General features: G+C 37.9%; 1 protein-coding gene and 1 long non-coding RNA gene across 10 annotated transcripts in view; both read right to left on the bottom strand.

Moving 5' to 3' along the window:
• The window catches only part of PTPRM (protein tyrosine phosphatase, receptor type M), a 606372-nt gene that overhangs the window by 535445 nt on the left and 47344 nt on the right, over positions 1-23583 (bottom strand). The window lies entirely within an intron of this gene.
• Positions 13927-23583, bottom strand: part of LOC108784856 — a 19907-nt gene continuing 10250 nt past the window's right edge. The window contains exon 3 of the long non-coding RNA XR_001941095.1: positions 13927-13936. This is a non-coding gene — a long non-coding RNA (uncharacterized LOC108784856). The remainder of the gene's footprint in view (positions 13937-23583) is intronic.

Raw genomic sequence — 23583 nt, 5'->3', positions numbered from 1 at the left:
GTAAACAGTTAAATACAGAGATTAAATATGTATATGAAAGCTGTCTTAGCCGCCAAGGGATTTGTATTTCTGCCCATCCAGTCCTGAGATTTACAAAGCTCAGCCACAAAGCACAATTCTGTCAGCATTCTCTTTGCTCTGCAACACACCCTCCACCTTAGCTTTGTCATACAGTAGACTGCAAGACATTGCCTGGAGCTCAGCTTTAATGCTGAGCTGTAGCCATCAAATCAATATTAACTGTAAGTGGATTTATATATGCCACCAGAACTGCTTTGCATCATTTTAGAAGGAATGATACAGGGGGTCCAGGGGAGGGATCCTAGGCACCGGTCTGTGGGAAGGATTCTCAGCTCCGGTCTAGGCAATGAATTATATGTGCTGGTCTGGAGGAAGAATTCAAGGCACTGGTCAAGTGGAGGGATTCCAGGTGCTGGTCTGGGGGAGGAATTCTGCCTTCTGGCGTCTGGGGGAGGAATTCTGGTTTCGGGGGAAGATTTTTGTGCACTGGTCTGGGGGATGGATACTGAGAGAGTCTGTAAATCACAATAGCATCATGATGCTATTCTCAGTGTGTGGCACCGGGGGGCATTCCTGTTGCTGTGCTGATCCTAGCTACAGGAAGCTCTCGGAACAGTGGTACCACTGTTCACTGCTGACATGCAAGCACTCTGCATAGGAGTACTGGGGATAGATTGCTTTTTAACAGCTGAGATCTTTATAATAAAGCATACCTTTTGTACTATATTGGTACATTTAAAGAATAAATTAAGCACTGGCTCATTAGGTACAGTACAGTAAGATTATGTAGATGGTTACAGACAAAATAATTTTAATTTTCTTGTTTGAACCGTTATTTACTTCACATGTTATAAAAGGGCGATGAGTAGGCATTCAACAGAAACAGGAACCATACCGCACTCCTTACCGGGATTCCCACTTGATGAAGATGGGTGCTCGAAATGACTGCGGATGGCACCGCCACACATGAACAGTAGAAAAATGTCACCAGCACACCATGAGTTGAAAAAGCAAAATATTTTATTGCCAGTAGCTGTATCTCATTGGCAAGCGCTTTTGGGGCCTCGCAGGGCCCCCTTCATCAGGCTTAGACACGTTTCCAAAATATAAAGCACATATTAGTATCGTTTCAGTACATGCCAAATGTTTGCCAAAAATACCAAATTAAATTATCCTAATACAACAGTATTGTGTGAAAAGCTCCCATCTGTCCAGGGGCTGACTGGCAACTTTTAGCCCAGGGGGCAAGTACAACCCAGAGGCCCATGGTGCAGCAACTTGGCCCCCCTCTCGCTCTGCCTCTTCCCCCGCCTTCTCCCCGCCCGTCTGCCACTTTTGCCATCCATGTAACGGTAGTGTGAACGGTCGGGTGATGTGAGGACTCCTAGTTAATTGCCACCCTGCCCCCCGGCCCAGTCCTGCCCTGCATCTGTCCCACATTTCGAGGGACTGCACTGGACTTTTGGAACTATTTAGAGGGACTGTCCTTCTCTGCTTCTCAAAAAAACCTTATTTTGTTCTAATCTATGGACCTCTATACAAAATGTATTATCTTTCAACTACACTAACCCCTGCATCCATCCTCAAGTGATTGCATTTGTTTTTTATTTTAAAAAGCCAAAATATTTTAAAAAACTGAACTTGTGGGTTCAACCAATCTTGTTTTGCATATTAACCTTACATGATACGCATAACTGGAGAAGCGGCAGGGACATGTCCTTTTCCTACATGTGCTAAAAGGTATCCCTCTTTTTCATCTCTGAAAATTGAGAAGTACAGTAAACTCCCAGTTATCCGGTACCCATAGGGATTGGTAGATGCCAGATAACTGTAGTTTCTGGTTGCTTGAGAGTTACTATTAACTATGCTGCATGCTCAATTTTTTGCTTTTGCAGTGGACCGGAACGCAGACAATGTTTTGCCACACGTCCGATCGCACTGCAGGCGGGGGACGTGACTGTGGTGTCATTGACTTCAATGCACCGCCATTCCCCCTCCCGCCCCAGAACGAGAGAAGTTGTGTGAGCGATTGTGGTGCTTTCCAGCAGCTGCCACTCTGGAATGCACTGCAAATGGTGTGAATGGGCCCTCAAGCAACAACCCCCATCCCACTCATCTACTGGCTAGATTCTGCTATATACTATTTCAAATTGCCATAGCCAATAGAAGCCTGGCTATTGCACACGCCCACTGCCCATTGTTTACATTCACCTGCCAGCTGAGGAATTTAGCCATCCACCGCAGCAAGATATAAAAGGGAATTTCGTTAGCAACTAAATCAATTTAGTTGCATACACATTTTTTTAGTGTGCACATGTCTATCAAGCAACTGGCAAAAAATGGTGACATATGTCCTTGATTTTTTTTTCTGGTTGCTTGAGAGTAGGTTGTATCTATGTAGATTTGTATATATCGCTTGTTGTCATTCTTCAACAAGGGCAATTTTGTATTATTTCCCGAAACATTTAAATACAGGTAATAAACAAAAAACATATTTTATTAAACTTAAATCATATACACAATGGCTGTACAGGCACACTAGTCACACTAGTCACATACGCTTTAGGCAAATGTTTAAACTTAACAAGTATTTTAAGGCTATTGAAAGCATTATTCATTCCATGTTGCCAACATTGGGTATGCTTTAGTGAAAATCCTTTATGTGGTTTTGAAGCTTAGCATCTTCAGCTACTGGAACTACTCTAGTGGTTGCATTAATCTTAAAAACATGTGAGTGGAAAGCATGACAGCAAAAGATACTACAGTGTAAGCAAAATTTTATATTCAAACATCTACTCATAGAACAATGTACACTCCACTCACTACAGTCTCTGTTGACAATTTTTCTGCATAGCATTAGAAATCAGTCGTGGCATAAGCCATGTGCATTACTTTTGACAGTTTCAACTTGGTTACATGGAAATATTAAATATAATAAGTCTGTAGAACAGAAGCGACAGCTATCTAATTATGGAATGTATATATAAATTAATTTATAATGGAAGGTTTTATTAGTAAAACCTACCATGAGTTGGTTATATGGCAAAATTACTCCTGGAAACTAGCCGTGGAAGTAACTGAACATCATTAGATGGTAAATAGAATCCATTTTTAATCATGCTATGACACTGCTGCACTTTTTGTGTGCTTGCTTCAAGACTCCTTGGCTAGGTAGATGCATGATGCTTTACTAAAAGATAACATTAAATGTGGCAAGTCCTTTTTTTATATATATACTCTTGCTGTATTTACACCTGCACATCACAGAATGACAGCTCAGCACATTTTCATTATTGCACCCAATGGATCATCATAAATAATAAAACAATCATTATACAGTAAAAAGGTAGTTACAAACATATACAACACTAATATCATTCTATGCATAGAGCGCAAACAAAGGTTTAGACTACAGAATGTTTTAATGACTGTGGTAGGTATGCATAGAAGCTTTGGTCCACGGTTAACAATCAAGGGAATTAAGCAGCATTAGGTTTTGCGGTGTCACAGTCTACTATCCACAAAGAAGAGTTGACTTGAACTTTCCGTACCTACTAATTTGGTATCTTGAGGGTCTATGAGTACTGTAAATGAGATTTCCTGTTGAAATGAAATTCTCCAATGTGATTGCAAACATGGATGGGGTCCTCACATCTTACAGCTAACTTATAAACCAGTGGGATGACGGCTGGGACATTTGAGTACCTTTGCATTTTCTAAGTAGGGGTGCACTACACTGCACAATTCCAAAATAACACACATGATGGATGTTGATTAGTTTCTGTGGGGTATTTTGCATTGTTAGAAAAGGCTGCTAGTATAATGGCCTCTCACATCAATGTTAATGTACTTCTTTTTACAGAATAGAGAGGCTGTAGCTGGAAAACTAAGTATATACAAAAGTGTATTTATCCTTCATATTCAAAAAAATGAACCAATATATATAAACCTCCCAGAGCTCTGCAGCTTCACACTGTTAAGTGAATTGCTATATAAAAAAATACACACAAACAATGAGCAGGTAAATAGAAAGTTGAAACCAAAGTTTTGAAATATAACACAGAAATAAATGAATACATTCTATCTATGAGAGAGAAACATGATTATTTTCCATGTTAGCATGTTCTGTGAAAGAAGTTCTAAAAAGCAGTTGAATTGGAAAAGAGAAATAACAAAATGTGGTAAGGTCAAGGTTTGGGTCATTAATATCTAGTATGACTTTGAAAATCCAAAAGATTGGTGAATTAATTCATTTTTATCAAATGACAGACGTGCCTCCATGGTTGTTTTGAAAAGGGCACATTTATGCATGTAAGGTGGACATATCCAGTTGTGGGGGACTTGTAGACATGGGTTTAAAAGATGGTCTTGGTTCTGCTGGGTGCAAATATTTCAGCACAACCAAGTGAAGCACATCATTTTAACCTTATGCCACATGTTGTTACATCCACCAAACAGACTGTTGTAAAAGCTTGGTTATCTAACTCACTCTTGATATCTGAGGTGAAACACAGAATGTATTGGACATTCACTAAGGAAAAGTTGATGGCATGATTATCAGGTACCATGCCTCCATTAAAAAAAAGTCTGGGACCTCTTGGAAGGACATTTTCCACCATTGTCATTTGACGGTTGTCTTATAGATATGTGACCTCCTACTACTAGTAGGTTTTGGCTGCTTAAGTGCATATGATTCCCAGAGATGCCCTTTTTACGAGGACCCTATTTTTACTGTTTCCTCCACTATCCTGACATTTTTTGATCTACTCCTTTTCTGTCATTCTTACTCCTACACATGCCTATTTGATCCGCATTCACCCTCGTAGAAATGAAGACCAGTTGTGGTGCTTGCATCAAATGTACTACCGATAACTGTGACTACATCAGTGGCTAATCATCAGTTAATATAGGTTTTTCATTATTTCTAATGTTCGGATTGCTTAGGCTTTGTGCTGTACTTGATACTCCTTACCACTTTTGTTTTGTGATACTGTATTTCTTTCACTTTCATGTATATAAATATATTGAGCAAAAAAAAAGACAGACATGCATCCCATGCTAACCACAGCTTTAGAAAGCACTGAGCTAGCATGCTCCAAATTGGCATAGATCTGCTGAATAATAACTCTGAACTATGCAAGTCCCAGTTGGTATGGGCAGCCAGCACTACCATCTGGCAGGCAGTGTAGATGCAAGGTGCAGCACGTGCAATATCTGTAAAAAATAAATCAAGGCAACTGGACTTGCTGTATTTTTTCTTGTTTCGCTGCTCATCCAACTAGCTTCCTCAATTCAGAATACAGCAAATCCAGTTGCCTTGATTTATTTTTTACAGATATACCATGATCTGGTAGATCCTTCACAGACAGCATGTGCAATCTTAAAGTAGAACTATATAAATAAAACATGCCGTAAATTACCAGTAATATAATAAGTATAATTTAGTCAATTTTATAAAAGGTGGGTTAAACTGTTTCAGCTTTTTAATAAAAAAAATGTTTTTGTTAAAAATACAATCTTAATGGAACAGTTCTATAAGACAATGGAGAGGCACTCAGGCATACCCAAAGCCAAACAAGAGCGGCCATATACTGTAGAACTGAGGCCCTCCTAGGCTTTGAATCTGCAGGGTGGACTCTTGTCAGCTAAGAAAAAAGCAGGTGAGTTAGTGCAACGCTAAGTGAAACTGTGCATGTGTGACTTTACAGTCAGGGTGGGAGAGATTGTCAATAAACTTAAAAAAAACACCTCCAAAATGAACTGTAGCTACAACAAAATTTGATTGATATAATCTCACTGCAACTGCATGGGTATAATAATTTCATATTTAAAATGCATTTTAAATTGGTTAGTATTAAAACATATATAAAATTATAACATGTTTGCATTAGGGAGATCAGGGAGAACAAAATCTGTAGGTGCTTGCACATGCATGCAGAGCTACAAAAATCCTGCAGATAAGACCAAATGCCAGACTGTTCTGAAAGTCAAAGCCCCAATACTTCCTAATAGTGTTGATACTTGCCCACCCCTTTCAGCTTCCAGCACATTATTAGTAGTTAATGAGGCAGTCCATTTTAGCAACTGGCTAAAAGGAATGTGAGGGGGCAGGACTTAGCTCCAAGCGCTGGCACAATCCTTTAATCACAAACCGTCGCACTTTGATGTCATAACTCAGATAAAATTAATTTTATTAGCTCCAAAGCATACCGCTCAGTACCTCCTAAGTTCTGCTTTGCCTGATGCGTTTCACCAAAAATAGACTTAATCGAAGAGTGTGTTAGAGTGGAGCAGACCTTAGGAGGGACTGAGTGGTATGAGCTAATAAAGTTGATTTTATTGGAGTTACAGCATCAGAGTGCGAATGTTTAGGATTAAAGAACTGAATAAGTTGGGATCAAGTCAAGCTCCTTTGGTGAGCACCTGGTTTCTCTCTACACTGGGTGTTCTTAAACACTGGGAAGGAGCAGTGTCATTTTTTCTACATGCTGCAAACTAGACACAAGCTGAGTGTCTGTTAAAACGACCTGGCATTTCGTTGTATCTGCAAGCTTTTTAAAGATGCTGCAGGTAAGTGCAGACACCCCCAGATGTACTTTACATCTGCAGTAGTTCTTCCTATTTTTGTTCTAGATAAATACTTTTTAAGTATGTTGATACTGTTGGGCAGTGATATAGCCATTAAAATGTCTAAAGCATGATGTTATGGCTAGAGACACATACACACGTATGTATTATTTATAAGGCCTTTTGGCTTACTACTCCTTTTTATAAGCTACCAGTCTGAAAATCCCAGCTACTAATAGACTCAGCATCTAAAGATATAATATAAAATGGTTAAAGTTTAATTTTTGACTTGCTATGTATCTTACTCGTTTGTCCTGAATTTCATGATACTTTAGTGTTAGACAGCAAGAATGATATAAATTAAATGTAAGGACCAGGGAGATAGAGAATTTGTCATAGTCTCATTGGGCCTAAGGCTGGAATGGAGACAGCCTGGGGCTAGGCCACATGTTCTTTCTTTCCAAAGAGTGATGGAAGCTCAGGGAGCTCAAAGAAGAGTCGTAGGCTCTTTGACCTGGCAGTCTGGAAAAGCTGTACATGTTTAGTACATGTCATGGAATAGAAGTCAATAAATAGCCATTAGTATTCTATCCCTGTAAAGTTATTATTAAAGCATGACAATAAAATGAAGTTTCATCTTTTGTTAAATGGATATGCCTTTAAAGCTGAAGGAAAATATAAAAGACACAAATGAATGCAGTTCTCTAATCATAAAAACATAATTACATGTATTTTTGTAAATGCAAGCAGTGTAAGCACCTGAATTTAATCTGATATCAGCCTCTTGCAGTCCCTGTACAGCAGGGCTGGAAGGGCAGAGGAAGAAACAGCACAAGGAGCCACTCAGTTCACATGCTGAGAAGAATCATGCTGGCAAGAAGAGAAAGCAGAGCGGCAGAGAAATTAGCTCATCTGACTAGCTTAGCTGTCCAGTCACAGGCTAGGGGCGGGTCCAGGACAACCTGAGCTCAGAGGAAGCGGGTTCAATTATGCTGGCATTAGAAATCAGGACATCTAGTGGCAGAAATAGGTACTGCTGGGAAATCTCTGGATCCAATGTGAATATTGCAGCAAAACCTGCCTTTATTTTTTTCTTTTAAAGGGCCTACTATTTGTATCATATTTTTTTTGGTTGGAGTTATGCTTTAATATATATGCAAAGAACAATATATAATTTTATTAATCTTACAAGGCTATTCACAAAAGGATGAAGAGTTTGGAGAAGGCAGGAGAAGTGAACAATCTAGGACAACATAGTTGAACTGGACAGTGAGCTGAATTGGAGACTATTTCCAAATCAGCTATTTTGGCCTAGATTGGTCACTTCTCCTGCCTTCTTAAAACTCTTCATCCTTTTGTGAACAGATCTGTTAATCTTTATAAATTTATAAGTGAGATGTTACATGTCTTCCTGTTGTGTCACTAAGACCGGATACAGAGGAAAAGTTCTTGATACATGTGTAGCAATATTTTTGTTGTTGTTCAGTTGGTTAGGGGAAGAGTCGAAATATGTGTTGGGCATTTATTCCTTCGTCCCTGTTGGAGAGATTTCTGTTCATCTGTCATTGGGACATGCAGTCAGTGGGAAGTTTCCCAAACAGGAATCACACAGTAAATAAAAACCTAACAGAGGTTTCCCCAACTCATCCCTGCTGTATTGACAAATAAATATTGACAAATAAAGGGTTCTTATTGTGCCCTGTATCTTTGTTGGAAACATATACCTGCTGAGAATAAAATGCCTCTAACTTCCTGTTATTATACAGGAACAGGAAGTTAAGATAAATCTCACCAGTGACACAGACAACAATAAAAACCTGATCTGAAGCTCTAGCCCTTCCTCACCCTAGCCACAGTAAAATAAGAATTTTGACTGGAGCTCCATTTTTTTTAAATGTTACTCTAATCCACTGATTTCTGATCTATTGTATCATATGTTTTAGATTATTTTTGGAGAAAAAGTATATTACTATTCAGTAACCTCATCCCAACATCCACATGGTTACCCCATTTCAGTTTCACACATCAATTTAAAAAAGCTTGGCTGGATAACAGGGGCAATTAGTGTAATTTTTGGTTTATACACTTTTTTCAGTTACTGGGAGACATTGAAAAACAAATCAACCAACCCTTTCTAAACAAGATATGCATTTAGTTTTACTTGTCTGCACCTGCAAATCTATGAAGAGTTTATATATTGATATTCATGTAGCTAATCACTATGCAACAGCCAGAAGCATCATTCCAATGCTTTTTATAACCAGATGTAAGACAAGGCAATTGATATCGCGAGAGAGTGATAGAAAAAAAGCTTCTTTGAAATGGTTTCTCTAAAGCTAAGGTCCTCATGTGCAAGGACGTAAATCAAAGTTCTGATTTACCACTAAACAGCTAATAATGTACTGGAGCTGTGGCAATCATTATGCAAGTTGCTCTTGCAAGGCAGGATCATCATGTATTTTCTTTCTACATTAGTAAATGTTCCCTTGAGGACAGATTGATTTTTAAACCAAAATAAAAATTCTCTTGGTATTAAGCCTTCTGTGAATCATGCTTTCAGATTACTTCCACACTTTAGCATCAAGACATCCTAACATCCCTGAATTATTAATTCACCAGTGTTTGCACCACTCCCAAAACACCAGTGAAGTCCAATACGTTTCAACTACTTGATGTTCTATCTTCTTAAATGACTAAAGAGACTGCAAAGCACCCCATTGCTTACGCCTGACATCTCCACGCCATTAGCACTAAAGACCTCCCTATTCTTGCTGCTGAATAAATCCTTGGAGAGCCCGAAGGACTGTTTCATGCTTGAAAGCAACTGTTAAGAATTTGACAACAGCCAAACGGTTCCTATTTAATCCTTCTCCCAAGGTAAAAAGAATTATAGGTAAACATATGCCTTCATTATTTGCCTTGCTGCTTCTCAATACCCAATCCCACACACAATTGCAAGACAAGGATTAAATGCATTCGCCTGTATGTTTCAGAGCCATTTCTTTTTGGCATGTCAAATGCTTAATAAGAGTGACAGGGTGTGATAGAAAGCAGCTGGGGTTTGGAACACTCGCAGGATACTTTTTTCTTATTAAACCAACTTTGATTTCCCTAAAGTTGAAAAGAAATCATGCAGTCTCACAATTTTATGTATGACATTTTATACACTCCCAACATTAAAGATGGCCTAAAGTCAAACTTGTTTTAACCCACCAAATTGCACTAACAATATCCATTATATTCTATCTACTGGCCAGCAATGTTATAGTAAGTAAACTAAGAGATATTAATGCTTGCAAATAAAGACACCTAATACCTACTAGACTTTCAGATGGAAGCAGTTTTGAGCAGATTAAAAATTCAGATTATTTTAACGCTAAAATTAAAAATGAATAAAAATATATTTCAAGTGTGAGTAAATATGTTACATTACGTAGCCCCATTGCCAATAACAATAAAATCACATATTATAAACAGTAAGGGGTCTATTTATAACCAGTTTGTAGAGCCATTCGCCTTACGACTCTTTCTGAGTTTGTCCTGTGCGAATAGACACAAACAGCAATGATCTTAGATATATTTTCTTTTCAGGTCGAATGTAAAGCTGAGGGGCATAGGAACTAAATACTTGTTCCCTAAATAATTTTCTATACTTATAAGAAAATATCCAAGAACATTTGTTTTTGTGTCTATTCACACAGAACAAACTTTTAGAAATATTTAAATAGGGCCCTTGGTGTTTTACTAAACTTGCATTGTTGGAAACCTACCTTAAAGTAAAAATCTGTATTAATAAATTCCTGACATAAGATCATGTGAAAATGCAAGGTCACAAAATAATAACTCAATATACAGTATGTGCTCATAAACTCAAAATATATGCACACAAAAAAAACAAAACTATATGTTCCACATATGTTGACAGGACGCATCCACATTTTGCTTCCCTCATTTGCTGTCCTGGTGCAGGACATTTCTAATTCTAAATAAAAAGGTTTGGTTTGTTGATGCTATAGAATACTAGCATTTTAAGGTACAATACAGCTCATTAAAAACAGCTTAATTGATGCAGAACCAGCCCAGTCAGTTACATTATTCTAGAAAAAAGCTCCGATAACCTGTCACAAGATTCCCATCTCCACAGCTGATATCACAAGCAGACCTACAATAGTGCTCTAGCTCAAACACTGTTGGGAAGCAGATAATGAAAGCCATGGGATTTGCTGGTGAGGGATAGAGGTGTATTTATGCACAATATTTTGCTCCTGTTTCCAATTAGAATTTGCATTCTTCAAGATAATTTTTTATGTGTTATTTATATATTTTTATGTGTAAACAACATATTTTTCTTGTATTGTCTTTAGGACTTCTTGATCTTCATGAAATGTAAATCTCTTAAGTAGAAACGTTTTTGCTCTTTTAGAAATTATATCCTCTATTGGAACATAATTTAATATTTTACAAAAGTAAAACTTATCTAGAGAATATATGAGTAGCCCCACTGCCAGGGTTAATAAAAAAAAAATCATGGAGTTCTTATATTCTTATATATACTTGTATATCTATACCTTTTCAATATTATTTCCAAGTCGTTTGTGGGCCTAATTTAAGGATAACAATACCTGAGCCCAACAAGCATATAAGATGTTTGTCAAAGACAAATATAGGTCTTTTGTGTCTTTAGATTTATTTATCCCTGCCTCCTTCCCAGTCAAATAATTATTTCACAGAGCATATTTAATCATATCCCTTGGTTATAGAAAAATAAAACATCAGTTCACTTTGGAAAGCTGATTGTTTTCCATTGTTCTCCTCATACAGTACCTTCCGTTTAGATAAATGTAATTCTGGGTGTTCTCTATAAAGGCTACTCATGGAGAAACGTTTTAGAAGGTTCTTCTAAAAATACAATTGTGCACCCCTGTGAAAGACCCTGTTTTATTAAAGTGGACCTAAACTCAAAAGTGAAGATTTGCTATCTTATAGGAAACATAGTTAAGTATGCAGGAACAGTACCCTGAAAATTGTACCTTTTGTCTCAAATTCATCCTAAAAATATCAATGTATTGCCTGCGCCTAGAGACGTCTGTGTCCAGAGCCTCATAGCTGTATATCTGAAGTGTGAGACCTAAGATACTGTATCTGACTGCTAGTCCCACAAGATATGGCGTAAGATTTGGTGATGTCACTAGATGCTGCTTGCTGGAGAGGAAGCTGTACCTGAGGACCTGCAGTGCAAGGATCTATCTGTTTCTGCTTTATTTATGGTGTGAATATGTGTTTCCTCCTCTTCTCCTGGTTAAAGAATATCCCCCCACCAGGCTTCAGACATCAGTAATCAGGCATGCTGTTCTGACACGAGAAAGCAAAGGCTTGCTTCTACACAGAGATGCCATGCAGAACAAGGCATTGTAAGTTAGTGATAGGTAACTATTAGCTGCAGGGAGATCACAGACATTACTGGTGACTGGTCTACTGCCCTCTGCTTGCCTTTTTGGTCACAGCATTCACAGTTCAGTTCTTCTTTAACTTGTGCAGAGTGATATGCAAGATCCAGATAGAGGCAGACCGTTTATTAACTGGCAACTCTGAGAAGGCCTGGTTAGTAGGGAAGGTCTGGTGAAGACAGAACGTACTGTATAGGACTCTATGAGAACAGCACCCAATCAATCAGAATGGATAATGCCTTAGCTGCATGAAGACGTTACACAGCCCTTAACATCTCTTTGAAAGTTCATGAGCTAAGGTCTGCACATCACACATCTTTGTCCTCATGGAGTTACAATAAAGCTATTTTAATATTCCAGGGGTATGGTTCCCAAATCCCAAGTACATATAGCCATATACAAATATAAACAGAGTGATGAGAAACCAATCAGTCTTGTATTTTTGTATTATACTTTTTTTATACCTTAGTATTATATTTTTGTTATACTTCAATCTGTTTCCCAACTCAAGAATACCATTACGTAGAGTATTATTCTTTCTGTATCTATAATATGCACACTGCAGTTTTTACTCTTCTTAGAGTTTAGTAAAGCTAAAGCTCCTTTCATGATTTTGCAAATGTATCATTAATTCTTTAAGGCCTATTTTTCAAGGTCTGCTACTTTGCTTGATGCAAGATTCACATAACAAAACAATATGCTATATAAGAAAAGAAGAAGTTTAAAGGAATATGGAGCCAATAATTCCTATGGCATCTGGCTCTACAGGACATTCAGTTTATTTGATTTAAGAAAAAGATGTTCCTTTTTTAGAAAAAGACATACACATACAAAATATATTAAAGACTATAGTAGCATGTTACTTAAAAAAATTGTCATGAGCTTCCTGATCAAACTACTGTGCACATTGCTTTCATCATGATACTTTCAGCCAGGAGAGAACTCTTTGTTTTACCTCTATGATCTTGTTTCTTCTATTTGTTCTATGAGCATTTGAATCTGATAAATCTTTAAAAACCCAAGATTTAGTCAGCTTTATATAGCTAATATATATGGTAATGTAGTTCCAGTGCAAGATTAAAGCCTGTATCTTGATAGAGGAATAACTTTCCTGCCATAAATGCTAGGTTAATGTACATCCAGGTAACTCATTAAGCAATGCATGTGTCCTTCTATATATCACTAAGCATTAATAAAGTTAGCAAGAGAAAATGATCACCAATTCCTATTGCAATTAAATGCATACTGCGATTAAAAAAAAAACCATTCATCTCAGTGTTGCACAAAACAAGTAGGAATTACAACAGCGTAACATGTATCTAGTAGAAGTCTGGCCAGATTGTTTTAGTTCAACAAGTTTTTATTAAAGTACTCATAAAAAACAGACAAGTAGAAGTATAACATACAACGAATAAAGCCAATGTACAACAGCAGTTGAAATGCACAGAAAGTACAAGCCATGTAACTCAACTCGTAGCAGCAGACTACCAAGGCAAGTAGCACTAATACAGCCTAATGCTGACTCTTTTTGTGTATAATTTAAGGGCAATGACCCCCTAAGTGCTTTGGAAATCCTGCTTCCTAGAAGACAGCGTACAAAAGGGACATTACCCAATCCGGGGCAAGCAAGCCCAAATGAATGACTACAGTATGTAGAAAAACTCGTAGAAAAGACAAGATAGTTAAAACAAGAATAGGAAACAGGAAACAAAAAGAGCAGAAAATGGAAGAAAAAGACAAAAAGACCAGAAAAGAAGTGGATAAACCAGGAGAAAAACAGGGAAGGGATATATGTAGAACAAAGAGGGAGGGAGGGAGGAAGGAAGAAGAGCAGAAGAACATAGTAGGACCAAGAAGAGGAAAGAAGAGAGTACAGGAAAAGGTCAACTCAGGAAAAGACCCTAGAAGCTAGAGACAAAGAATTCCAGTCCCCCACCCCCTACCAAAATGCCACAGACATCTGGAAGAAGCCCAGAGAACCTAAGAGATCATCACATTTGAGAACGTATCTGAGGCCTGGAAATCAAGCCACACGGAAAAAGTGACAATGTATTTGTCTCCGGTATCATGTTCATCAGCCATCAATCGTTTCAGGTCCGCAATACAGTCCATTTCCACAGTCCATAGCGCCAGGGTAGGAATAACAGGCGAATGCCAGTGAAGAGGAATGACCAACCTCACAGCCGTAAGAAAGTGCCCGGGGAGGTCTGACAACGCCAATAAGAGTCTGGAACCTGTGGAAAGAAATGATGGAGTACCAAGGGTCATCTGTACAATCTGGTCGGGATTTTCAGATCTTGTGGGCCTTACTGGCGATAGAGAGAGCATGAGAGAGAACAAAAAATTTCTCCCATTTTTCAGTACTAATGGGGATGCCCAGTTCCCGTGTCCAGCCCGAAGCGTATCCTGGTAGGTCAGGAGAGTGGGAAGAGGAGAGAAGAAAATAAAGTAATGAGATGGTATGGGAAGGGGGAGATGACCGCAGGAGAAGGGAGTCAAAAGCCGGCGGCTTCGCTTCCAAAACATCAGGTTGGGGAAATGAGGAGCGAAAGGATCGAAATTGTCTATCCGCCAACCACATACAACTGCCATGGCCGGAATGTTTTTACTTAGGATAGGATGGGGAAAAGCTCTGTCAGTTTCAAATTGCTGGCTGGGTCCCCATTATGGATATTTTTGTGCACTTGCTGTCCCAGAAAAATAACAGGACATGATTGGTAATCTTCCCAAAGTGAAGCAAAATCCATATCTTTAACCAAAATTGGAGATGGAAGGGCAGTATTGGGACCAGTTAGGATTTGCTGCATACACAAGTGAATATGCAATTGACACCAATCTGCCTACCTTGGGAAATGTTATACAATGGGCAGAAAACTGAGGATTTCTTGTTATATTTCTGCCTAGCAGTAAAATGTGAGCACTGATGTTTATCTGGTCATCTTTTTGTTTGTCAAACCACACACCAAGTCTCCAACGTGAATGTCAGGTAAGTCCTTTTGCCAGCTCTCTCTAAGGTTCATTTCCCAAACAGGTTCACAACATTTAACAAAATACTTCACAAATTTATTGATCATTTTTGGATTATAGAGAATATAATATGTAATCAATATACTGTTCATTTTCATGATCTTTTGCAATGAATGACTGCACACATGTGAATGAATGACTTGCTCACATAGCTTTCCAACAAATGGTGATCAGAACAATGATGTCTTGGAAGGTAAGCAGGTCTAACTAAGCCAAATTCTGCAAACAAAATTAACTGGAAAACAGACCAAATATGACTCACAAAGTTCGAAATAGCTGACCCTGTCTTACCCAGTCACACATTATTTCAATCTGTCAGATGGAGCCAGTTCCTTTTCCTTTGTTGAATTCTGTAGGCAGATGCCTTTACGACAAAGCTTCAATTATATTGTTGTGTGGAGAACTTAGCTCATGCTCCCTTCCTCTGCAGTCAGCATTCAACAGCTTTGCAACCAAGAGACGATGCCAGAACAAAACAGAGGAGTAGCTTAACTCTGTGAGAACAGTTTTCTCAGAGACGCACTTATAAATCTGCCTGTTGATGTACAGTACATACATTTATAATACTACATTAAGCCATACACCACAAAGCCACACAACAACTTTAACTGCTGCATAATCTATATTGTTAAGAAAAGCTAAACTCTGAGCAGATTTAAAAAAAACAGATAATGTAGCTATGTATTTGTTAAAAGAGTTTTTACATTTTAACTGAAAATTGTTCTAAAACTGGCATTTAACTCTATTTTAGCTCACTGTAATACCCTGTACATCAACACTCAGATTGGTAGAGGGAGGGGCAGTATTGAGGTCAACCAGGGTCTGCTGCATACGCATCTGCTGCCACCTGGGAGATCACTGCTTCTTTTTCACTGTCCATCCACAGGTGGGAGTTGTGAAAGTGACCTAGATGCATTTAACTGCAGCAACAACAAAAAATCACTGGGCTGGCTGTGCTGTGTGGTTGAGTTATGAACTGTAAATTCTTAGGACAGGATAGATAAAAAATACTCATACTTTGGCAGCTAAGACAACTCACATATATGTATTTTATCTGTGTTTTTAGCCGTTTCCTAGAGTTCACATTTATTATTAGTAAAAATGAACATCCATTGATAGTCAAGCATCATTTTATTAAAATTTCCCTAAAAAGTTTATTTTCTCTTCCTCATAAATATAGCAACAGTACACTTAAGACGGTGAACATAAGAGATCAACACTCTTAGGCCCCATTTACACTGGGAATTCTGGGTTTCCTGTGGCAATAACCCATGGATTCCTGTGACAGGATTCCCAGGTGTCCCATTCAAATGCAGCCACTGTATCTATTAAAGTTACAATGATTAATTACAGGGTCGTAAGACAATAATCCAGGACAGCAAGGGACAGGTAGCATGACTAAGGTAGCATAGATGTCCCCAATCTTTCCTCTAATACGAGCCACTAAGACCACCCACCACCCGTCCCTGTAAGGAATAAACAGACCACACTCCAAAATGGCATTAAATGGACTTAGCAGCCTTTTATAAAATAATTTGATATAAAACATAACTATATAAACAATTTCAACATCAGTCAGAATTACCTAAACAAAGTTGCAGGTCTTTGAAGGCCACACCTTTTCTTGATCCGTTCTTTGCGGCAGTACTAAAACATGTTAGGCCCTCAGTCGCAACACACCGTCCCGGGGACAACCACCCACTGACCGCATACACTCCAAATATCTAATTAGTGTTCACCAGCTTACACACCATGAATAGAGGACCCATACCACGACAGGTCCCCAAACAGTAACCACCAAACCTATTATTTGATGGCCTCCAAAGACCCCAACCGCATAAATACACAGAGCCTAGCAAAAAAAAAAAGGGATGGGCGGGTGGGAAGTTCACTACTCATCAGACAATCTCCAACTGCTGAAGAGAGGACACTCCTACTCAGACCACCGTTCAAGCTCCACCTAACCTTTTGACCTGCCCAATCAGGTAAGTGACCTTGTCCAAAGACCGAACCCTCGTTAACCCTTTTGTATCTTGTATCCCCTATACACCTAGTTATGTATGCCCTCCGCTTATTTTCATTTTTTTCTGCTTCGGGCCTTCCTATCTCAGGGCAGAAATCACTGGGCAGTTATCCAGGGCACAGCAAAAGACAGGTAACTAGGTCACAGATCACAGGGCAGCAATCCAGGACAGCAAGGGACTGGCAGATATCTCAGGTCAGCAATCACAGGAAGAAATCCAAGGAAGAAATCCAGAGCAAGCAAAGGCCAGGTGGCAATTGTAGGGCACAAATTACGGGGTAGCAGTTACAGAGCAGCAGTTTACAGGGCAACAATCAAGGGTATAGCAAATTAAGGTAGCAAGGTCATGGGTCACAGGGAAGCAATCCAGGACATTATGGGACAGGCAGAAATCACAGAGCAGAAATCACAGGGCAGCAATCCTAGGGCACAGCAAAGGGCAGCAGTCAATGGCAAGTGTCACAGGGCAGCAATCATAGGGCACCAGTCCAGGACAGAAAGGGATAGGCAGTGAAAGCGGTAAATGACTCACACTGAAGGTGTCTGGAATGACAAGGTTGGCAGAGAAGATGGACTAAAGAGAGAAATCCGGCCTTGATTGTAACATCTTTTCCACAGGCTCAGTCAAACAAGTGACACACGCAGATGCTTAATCAGCAGCTCATCTTCCTAGTTAACAATTCAGTTTCCCAAGTCACCTTACTGGACAGTGAATCAGCACATCACCTCTCTCCAATCCACAGTAAGCTGACCTATTAAACAGTTATAAACCAGAAAGTGGCAGAGTGAGCTTTCTACTTAGCAGAACTGTGGACACCACAAGAGCAGATAAACAAAATTAAAAATCCAGATAGGTAAAACAGTAAACATATATTTATTTCAAAAATTTAGGAAGTTGTTTTTCTTGAGTTCCATTTAAAGTTATTAAGTTTCAATATATACTGTTGACATTGTTGGCAATGTTTTGAACATGCTAACAGAAATTACTCCCTACCTCTTATCTGCTAGCCAGTCCATCTGAATATATGCATGCAGACACATTGTCAATAGTTTGAAATATTTTTCCAGTAGCACTACCCTGGCCTCTGTGATGGTATAGCAGAGGCTTCTTTGCATTCTGTAAAATTAGATATGGTTAATTCCCAGTGAATGGTCAATTGTAACCCTAGTTTATTATAATTTCATGGCACATTTTGTATCTTCTTTCCCGTTGCCATGAATGTAAAAGTGCGTAAAATTCTATATTTTGTCTGCCTTGCACTGCCGATAATAGAATAATCAGGGTTGTTTAGGGATGTGTCACCCACATTTATTTAAATTGGACACTCAAACAGGCATCCACTATTAATAATAATGATCAGCAGCAATCAATATATTTTCCTCCCCATATCCCTCTACCCACCAAAACAACACATGCTTTGAATGCTTAGTTTAAGTGCCATGTAAAAAGACATACAGGACTAATGGATATACTACATCATTCGGTAGAAGCAATTATGCACAAGATAGAAACATTTATCACACAAACCAATTTGTGACCTTGGGTGCCTATACATCATTACTGAACTGTGGCAGCGAAGTTATCGTTTCCAGGACAAGTAGAAAAAAACCTTAACTAATACTCATTATCTGGCAGTGAATAAAAACTTTACATATACAATATAGTCTGCAAGAGCATACATTTATATCTTTTCACAGCATATAAACACTAATGAATAATAATGTCATGCTAAATAAATGCAGACAATGCTTGTGCTGTATAACTAGTGTACTGAATGTGCTAAGCAACCTGAAGGCGTAAGGAAACATTATATCATTATCATATATGTCTTGTTCCATCTTCTGGCCAAGAATGGATCACATTTTCTCCACAGTAGTCCTGGCAACACAATGCATTGCTAAAGTTCAACTAATTTCAGGCAATGTATTCATCACAGATCTAGGACCTTTCCATTAGTTGTGCTGATATATATTTAATAATATATTTTTTCCAATTTGTATTATAGTAGAGTGGATTCTGGAATTTGTCTAAGGGCACGCCCTGACTTGGTCTAATCTTTAACACTGAGAGATGAAAAATAGCCTAACTAAACAGAGGCAGCTAGTCTGATTTGCACTTTAAGCAAGTCCAATGGACATTGGAAATTCATTATCTGTGGCTCAGGAAAACGTATTGATGTGGCTGAGCAAATTAGTCAATGGCATTGATAGAACAAAGATGCCTCTCATTATAATACTCATTTGTGTAGCCATATATGTGGGTGATAGAATAAATGATCTCATTTCAGGATTGTTTTTCTTTTTTGCTATAGTTGTACTGTACGGCATATATTCCCATTTTTTTTTAACTTGTACATAGGTTTCAGTTTATTAATAGGTCTGTGTTCTGTTAAAAGAGAAACACATGAACAGAAGTTTACTACATTTTCCCCATTAGATGCCTTCCAACTGTCTGAGATCAGACAGAGGGACAACATTTAGTAACAAGTATTTAAGCAAAGGACACACTTCTGCCCCAAACCCACTTATTTTAATCACTCAGCACTTCTGCCCCAAACCCACTTATATTAATCACTAAGCACTTCTGCCCCAAACCCACTTATATTATTCACTAAGTACTTCTGACCCAAACCCACTTATATTAATCACTAAGCACATCTGCCCCAAACCCACTTATATTAATCACTAAGTACTTCTGCCCCAAACCCACTGATATTATTCACTAAGTACGTCTGCCCCAAACCCACTGATATTATTCACTAAGCACGTCTGCCCCAAACCCACTTATATTAATCATTAAGCACTTCTGCCCCAAACCCACTAATATTATTCACTAAGTAATTTTGCCCCAAACCCACTTATATTATTCACTAAGTACTTCTGCCCCAAACCCACTTATATTAATCACTAAGTACTTCGGCCCCAAACCCACTGATATTATTCACTAAGTACGTCTGCCCTAAACCCACTGATATTATTCACTAAGCACGTCTGCCCCAAACCCACTTATATTAATCATTAAGCACTTCTGCCCCAAACCCACTAATATTATTCACTAAGTAATTTTGCCCCAAACCCACTTATATTATTCACTAAGTAATTTTGCCCCAAACCCACTTATATTAATCACTAAGCACATCTGCCCCAAACCCACTTATATTAATCACTAAGTACTTCTGCCCCAAACCCACTAATATTAATCACTAAGTACTTCTGCCCCAAACCCACTTAAATGATTCACTAAGCATTACTATGTAAACAAACCACAAGTGCTTTTCATTAAAAAAAATGTCTTTATACTAGTCTTTCAAAATAACAAAAACAATAATCCAGAGGTTGGATGAATACAACAGTTTTGATAGCTAAATTATACATTTTTAGAGGTCTACACACCAAACCAAAATGAAAAATAAATGGGGACAGGGGGACTTAGTTTTAATAGAGGGGCAGTCCCCTCAAATGAGGGAGGTATGGCACAACCTGGCCGGTTACTAGTTTGAGAAACCTTTAGCAAGTTAAAATTTCTATACATTAGACATTTAACACGAGTGTTGGAGTCAGCATACTTTAACTAACATCCCTAACCACACTGCAGAAGAGGGTGGAAAAAATCCCAGAAGCCAGACAGCTAATGTTCTATAAAATAGCCAGGCCTATTACATTTGCCTTTTGTTAAAACATGATATAATCAATATACAAGCAATTTGGAAATTTTTTACAAGTAATCACCTTAACATTTTAATCTAGTCATTCATTCTACAACTGCTAATGAAACTCAGATTTTCTCCTCTTTGCAACTATAGCAAGCATATTAAATTTGCAGAAAGGATTTCCCAGAATCCCAATCCCCCTGCTCATATAATTGGCTCAAAGCCTCTTCTAGAAATCAGCACAGAGGCTGCAGTAAAATTGCAGACCGTCTGTTGAATTGAGCATGATATCCCTAGCAATGTATTTAGGTTTACTGCACTGGAAGATTCAACACCTATAATAACCTGTGTTACAAGAGTGCTAGGAATACAGTTCTTCTTTCGTTAAAACAGGAACTAAATATGTAATTAGTGAAAGGCAGAAATCCTCACTAAATTCATAGAACCAACTGCAGAACTGATGCAGGACCTTCAATAAACCTTGCTAAATCCTTCTTATCTATATAGCTGATTTTGAGGCAATTTAACACAGGAGTTTCACTTTAAAGTGTAAGTATAGAAATTACTTGTTTTTTTTATTTTTAAGAGAGTAGGGAAGGATTGAAACCACTGTCAGTTTATTTTTTTTTACTTTCTGTGTCCCATTGGGACTTTTTACCTTAAAGTGACACTAAGCTCAGAAGTTATATCTTAAAAATGCATTCAAGTAGCTTAACTATTAATAAAAATGTACCTTATTTGTGTATCACTTTGTGACACTGTCCTTCCTTCTGGATGGTGGCTACTTTTGTTCCCCACTGGTCCCTGTGTGTTGTAAAGTAGCCATCGATCCACGCTCGCTCCTGTGATAGACTACAATCTCAATACAAATGAGTAAACTGAACGTGAGATTGTAGCCCATACCGGGAGCAAGCTTGGAGTGGTGGCTACTTTACAACACCCTCAGGGACCATGCGGAACAAAAGTAGGTACACATCAGAAGGAAGGACAGTGTCAGCATGAATTCAGAGATGATTTGAGGATCTACAGCTGAGTGATACACAAGTAAGATACATTACTGTTAATAGTTAAGGTATGTGAATGTATTTTTAAGATTTAACACCTGAGTTTACTTTAACTTCCTGCCTCAAATATGCTACAGGAACAGATAGGAAATCTCTTTAAAGTGAGGAAGGGTTTCATATTAGACAGTTGTCACTAAACCTATTGTCCCTATTTGAAGATGTATTTTACGTCTTGTTCTGGTAACAACTGTACAATTTAGAATTTGCAATCACTTTCTGTCTCAGTAAGAAAGGTTAGCAAGCCAAATAGAAAGGGGGAATCTCCTCAGCTGGGCCAGAGGCAGCAAAAAAAAAAAACCGTAAGAGAGGTTCCAATCATTTCTTACGTTTTCCAACTAAGAAAAAAAAAAGAAAAAACAACTTTTGATTATACTTGCACTTTAGGTGGTCATTGCCATCTGGTCTGAGCTAAGTGACTTCCAAGTACACATTATTTGTACACTACTGACTGCAAGTTAAAAATTCAAGGGGATCAAATCTATGTGTATTAAGTTATTTACGGATTTTTACTCTTAATTCCTATTTTCTAGACTTTATGATAATTCTATATTTTGAGAAAAAGAAAAAACATCTCTAAATGACAACACTTGTATTTATTACTCTGTCATTAGACCATAGCTCCAAGTGGGTAGCATATAATGCAGTCAATTTTTATTGAGGGAGAGTAGAATGTCAATTTGTTAGCACATCAGGTAATTTCACATATTATTATGTATTTAAAGTACTGCTAAAATATTTCCGAGATTGACGACTGCTGTAATTAAGTGCATAATGTACAGTGATTCATCCACATGCTGAATTTTGACGGACTTGGTATTTTGCAAGAAAATCAGATTTAAATGACTTCCTGAATAAATGTCAATCACATTAGAAAATGAATGGCCTTTCAAATCATACTTATAAAGAGTTTTTAGTGCTAAATGACACTGACACTCAATCACCATACTTTATATGCAGTACTTTGATAAATTGAAAGAGGTAAGTGGGGTCACTTTGTTCTCTTCACCCTATTGACTCAGAAAAAGTCTTTCAAAATCTCTGTCATTAGCACACAGCATATGAAAACACTAAATGAAAACTGATTATAATTTGATAATTTGTATTAAGTGCCAAAGAGTGAATAAAATATAAGGTTGCAGTACAATTTCAAGCTAAGCACAATCATAAATGGAGGAATGCAGACCCTTTTTCAGTTATATTAGATATGAATATTCTCAATTAAATATATTTATTTTTTACTAAACCACCATATTTTTCGGCATAATATTTTTTTGTCCTTAAAGTCTATCTAAACCTAGCAGGTAATGTTTATAATCATGTAACAAACCAGGGCAATTTAAACTGAGCATATGATGAAAGAAATACAAAAGTTGAGGTTATCTACAAAGAAACAATATCTATTACAGTTCTGCAAAGAAGAGTGGGCAAATATTGCAAAGTCTAGATGTGCAAGGTTAGTAGAGACATATCCTAGCATACTTAAGGCTATAATTAAAGCAAAATGTGGTTCAACAAAATACTGACACAAGGGGGTGATCCTTTTTCCAACTCAGTAATTCTGTTTTTTAAATTGTTTTATGTTTTTTTGACATGTTGGTGTTATATCTTTCACTTGGATGGTATAGGTTGCACCGAGTAAATACAGCTGGATAAAACAAAAACTATGCCTGACTTCATTTCAGGCTGCAAAGTAACAAAATGTGATTATTTTAAAAGGGGGTGATTCTTTTCTATACCCACTGTATGTATATATATATATATATATATATACATATATACATATA

Source organism: Nanorana parkeri, unplaced genomic scaffold (assembly GCF_000935625.1).
Source record: "Nanorana parkeri isolate BGI_ZX_2015 unplaced genomic scaffold, ASM93562v1 scaffold7, whole genome shotgun sequence".
Lineage (NCBI taxonomy): Eukaryota > Metazoa > Chordata > Amphibia > Anura > Dicroglossidae > Nanorana > Nanorana parkeri.
Note: the sequence above shows the minus strand (reverse complement) of the source record. Positions and strands in the feature narration are given on the sequence as shown.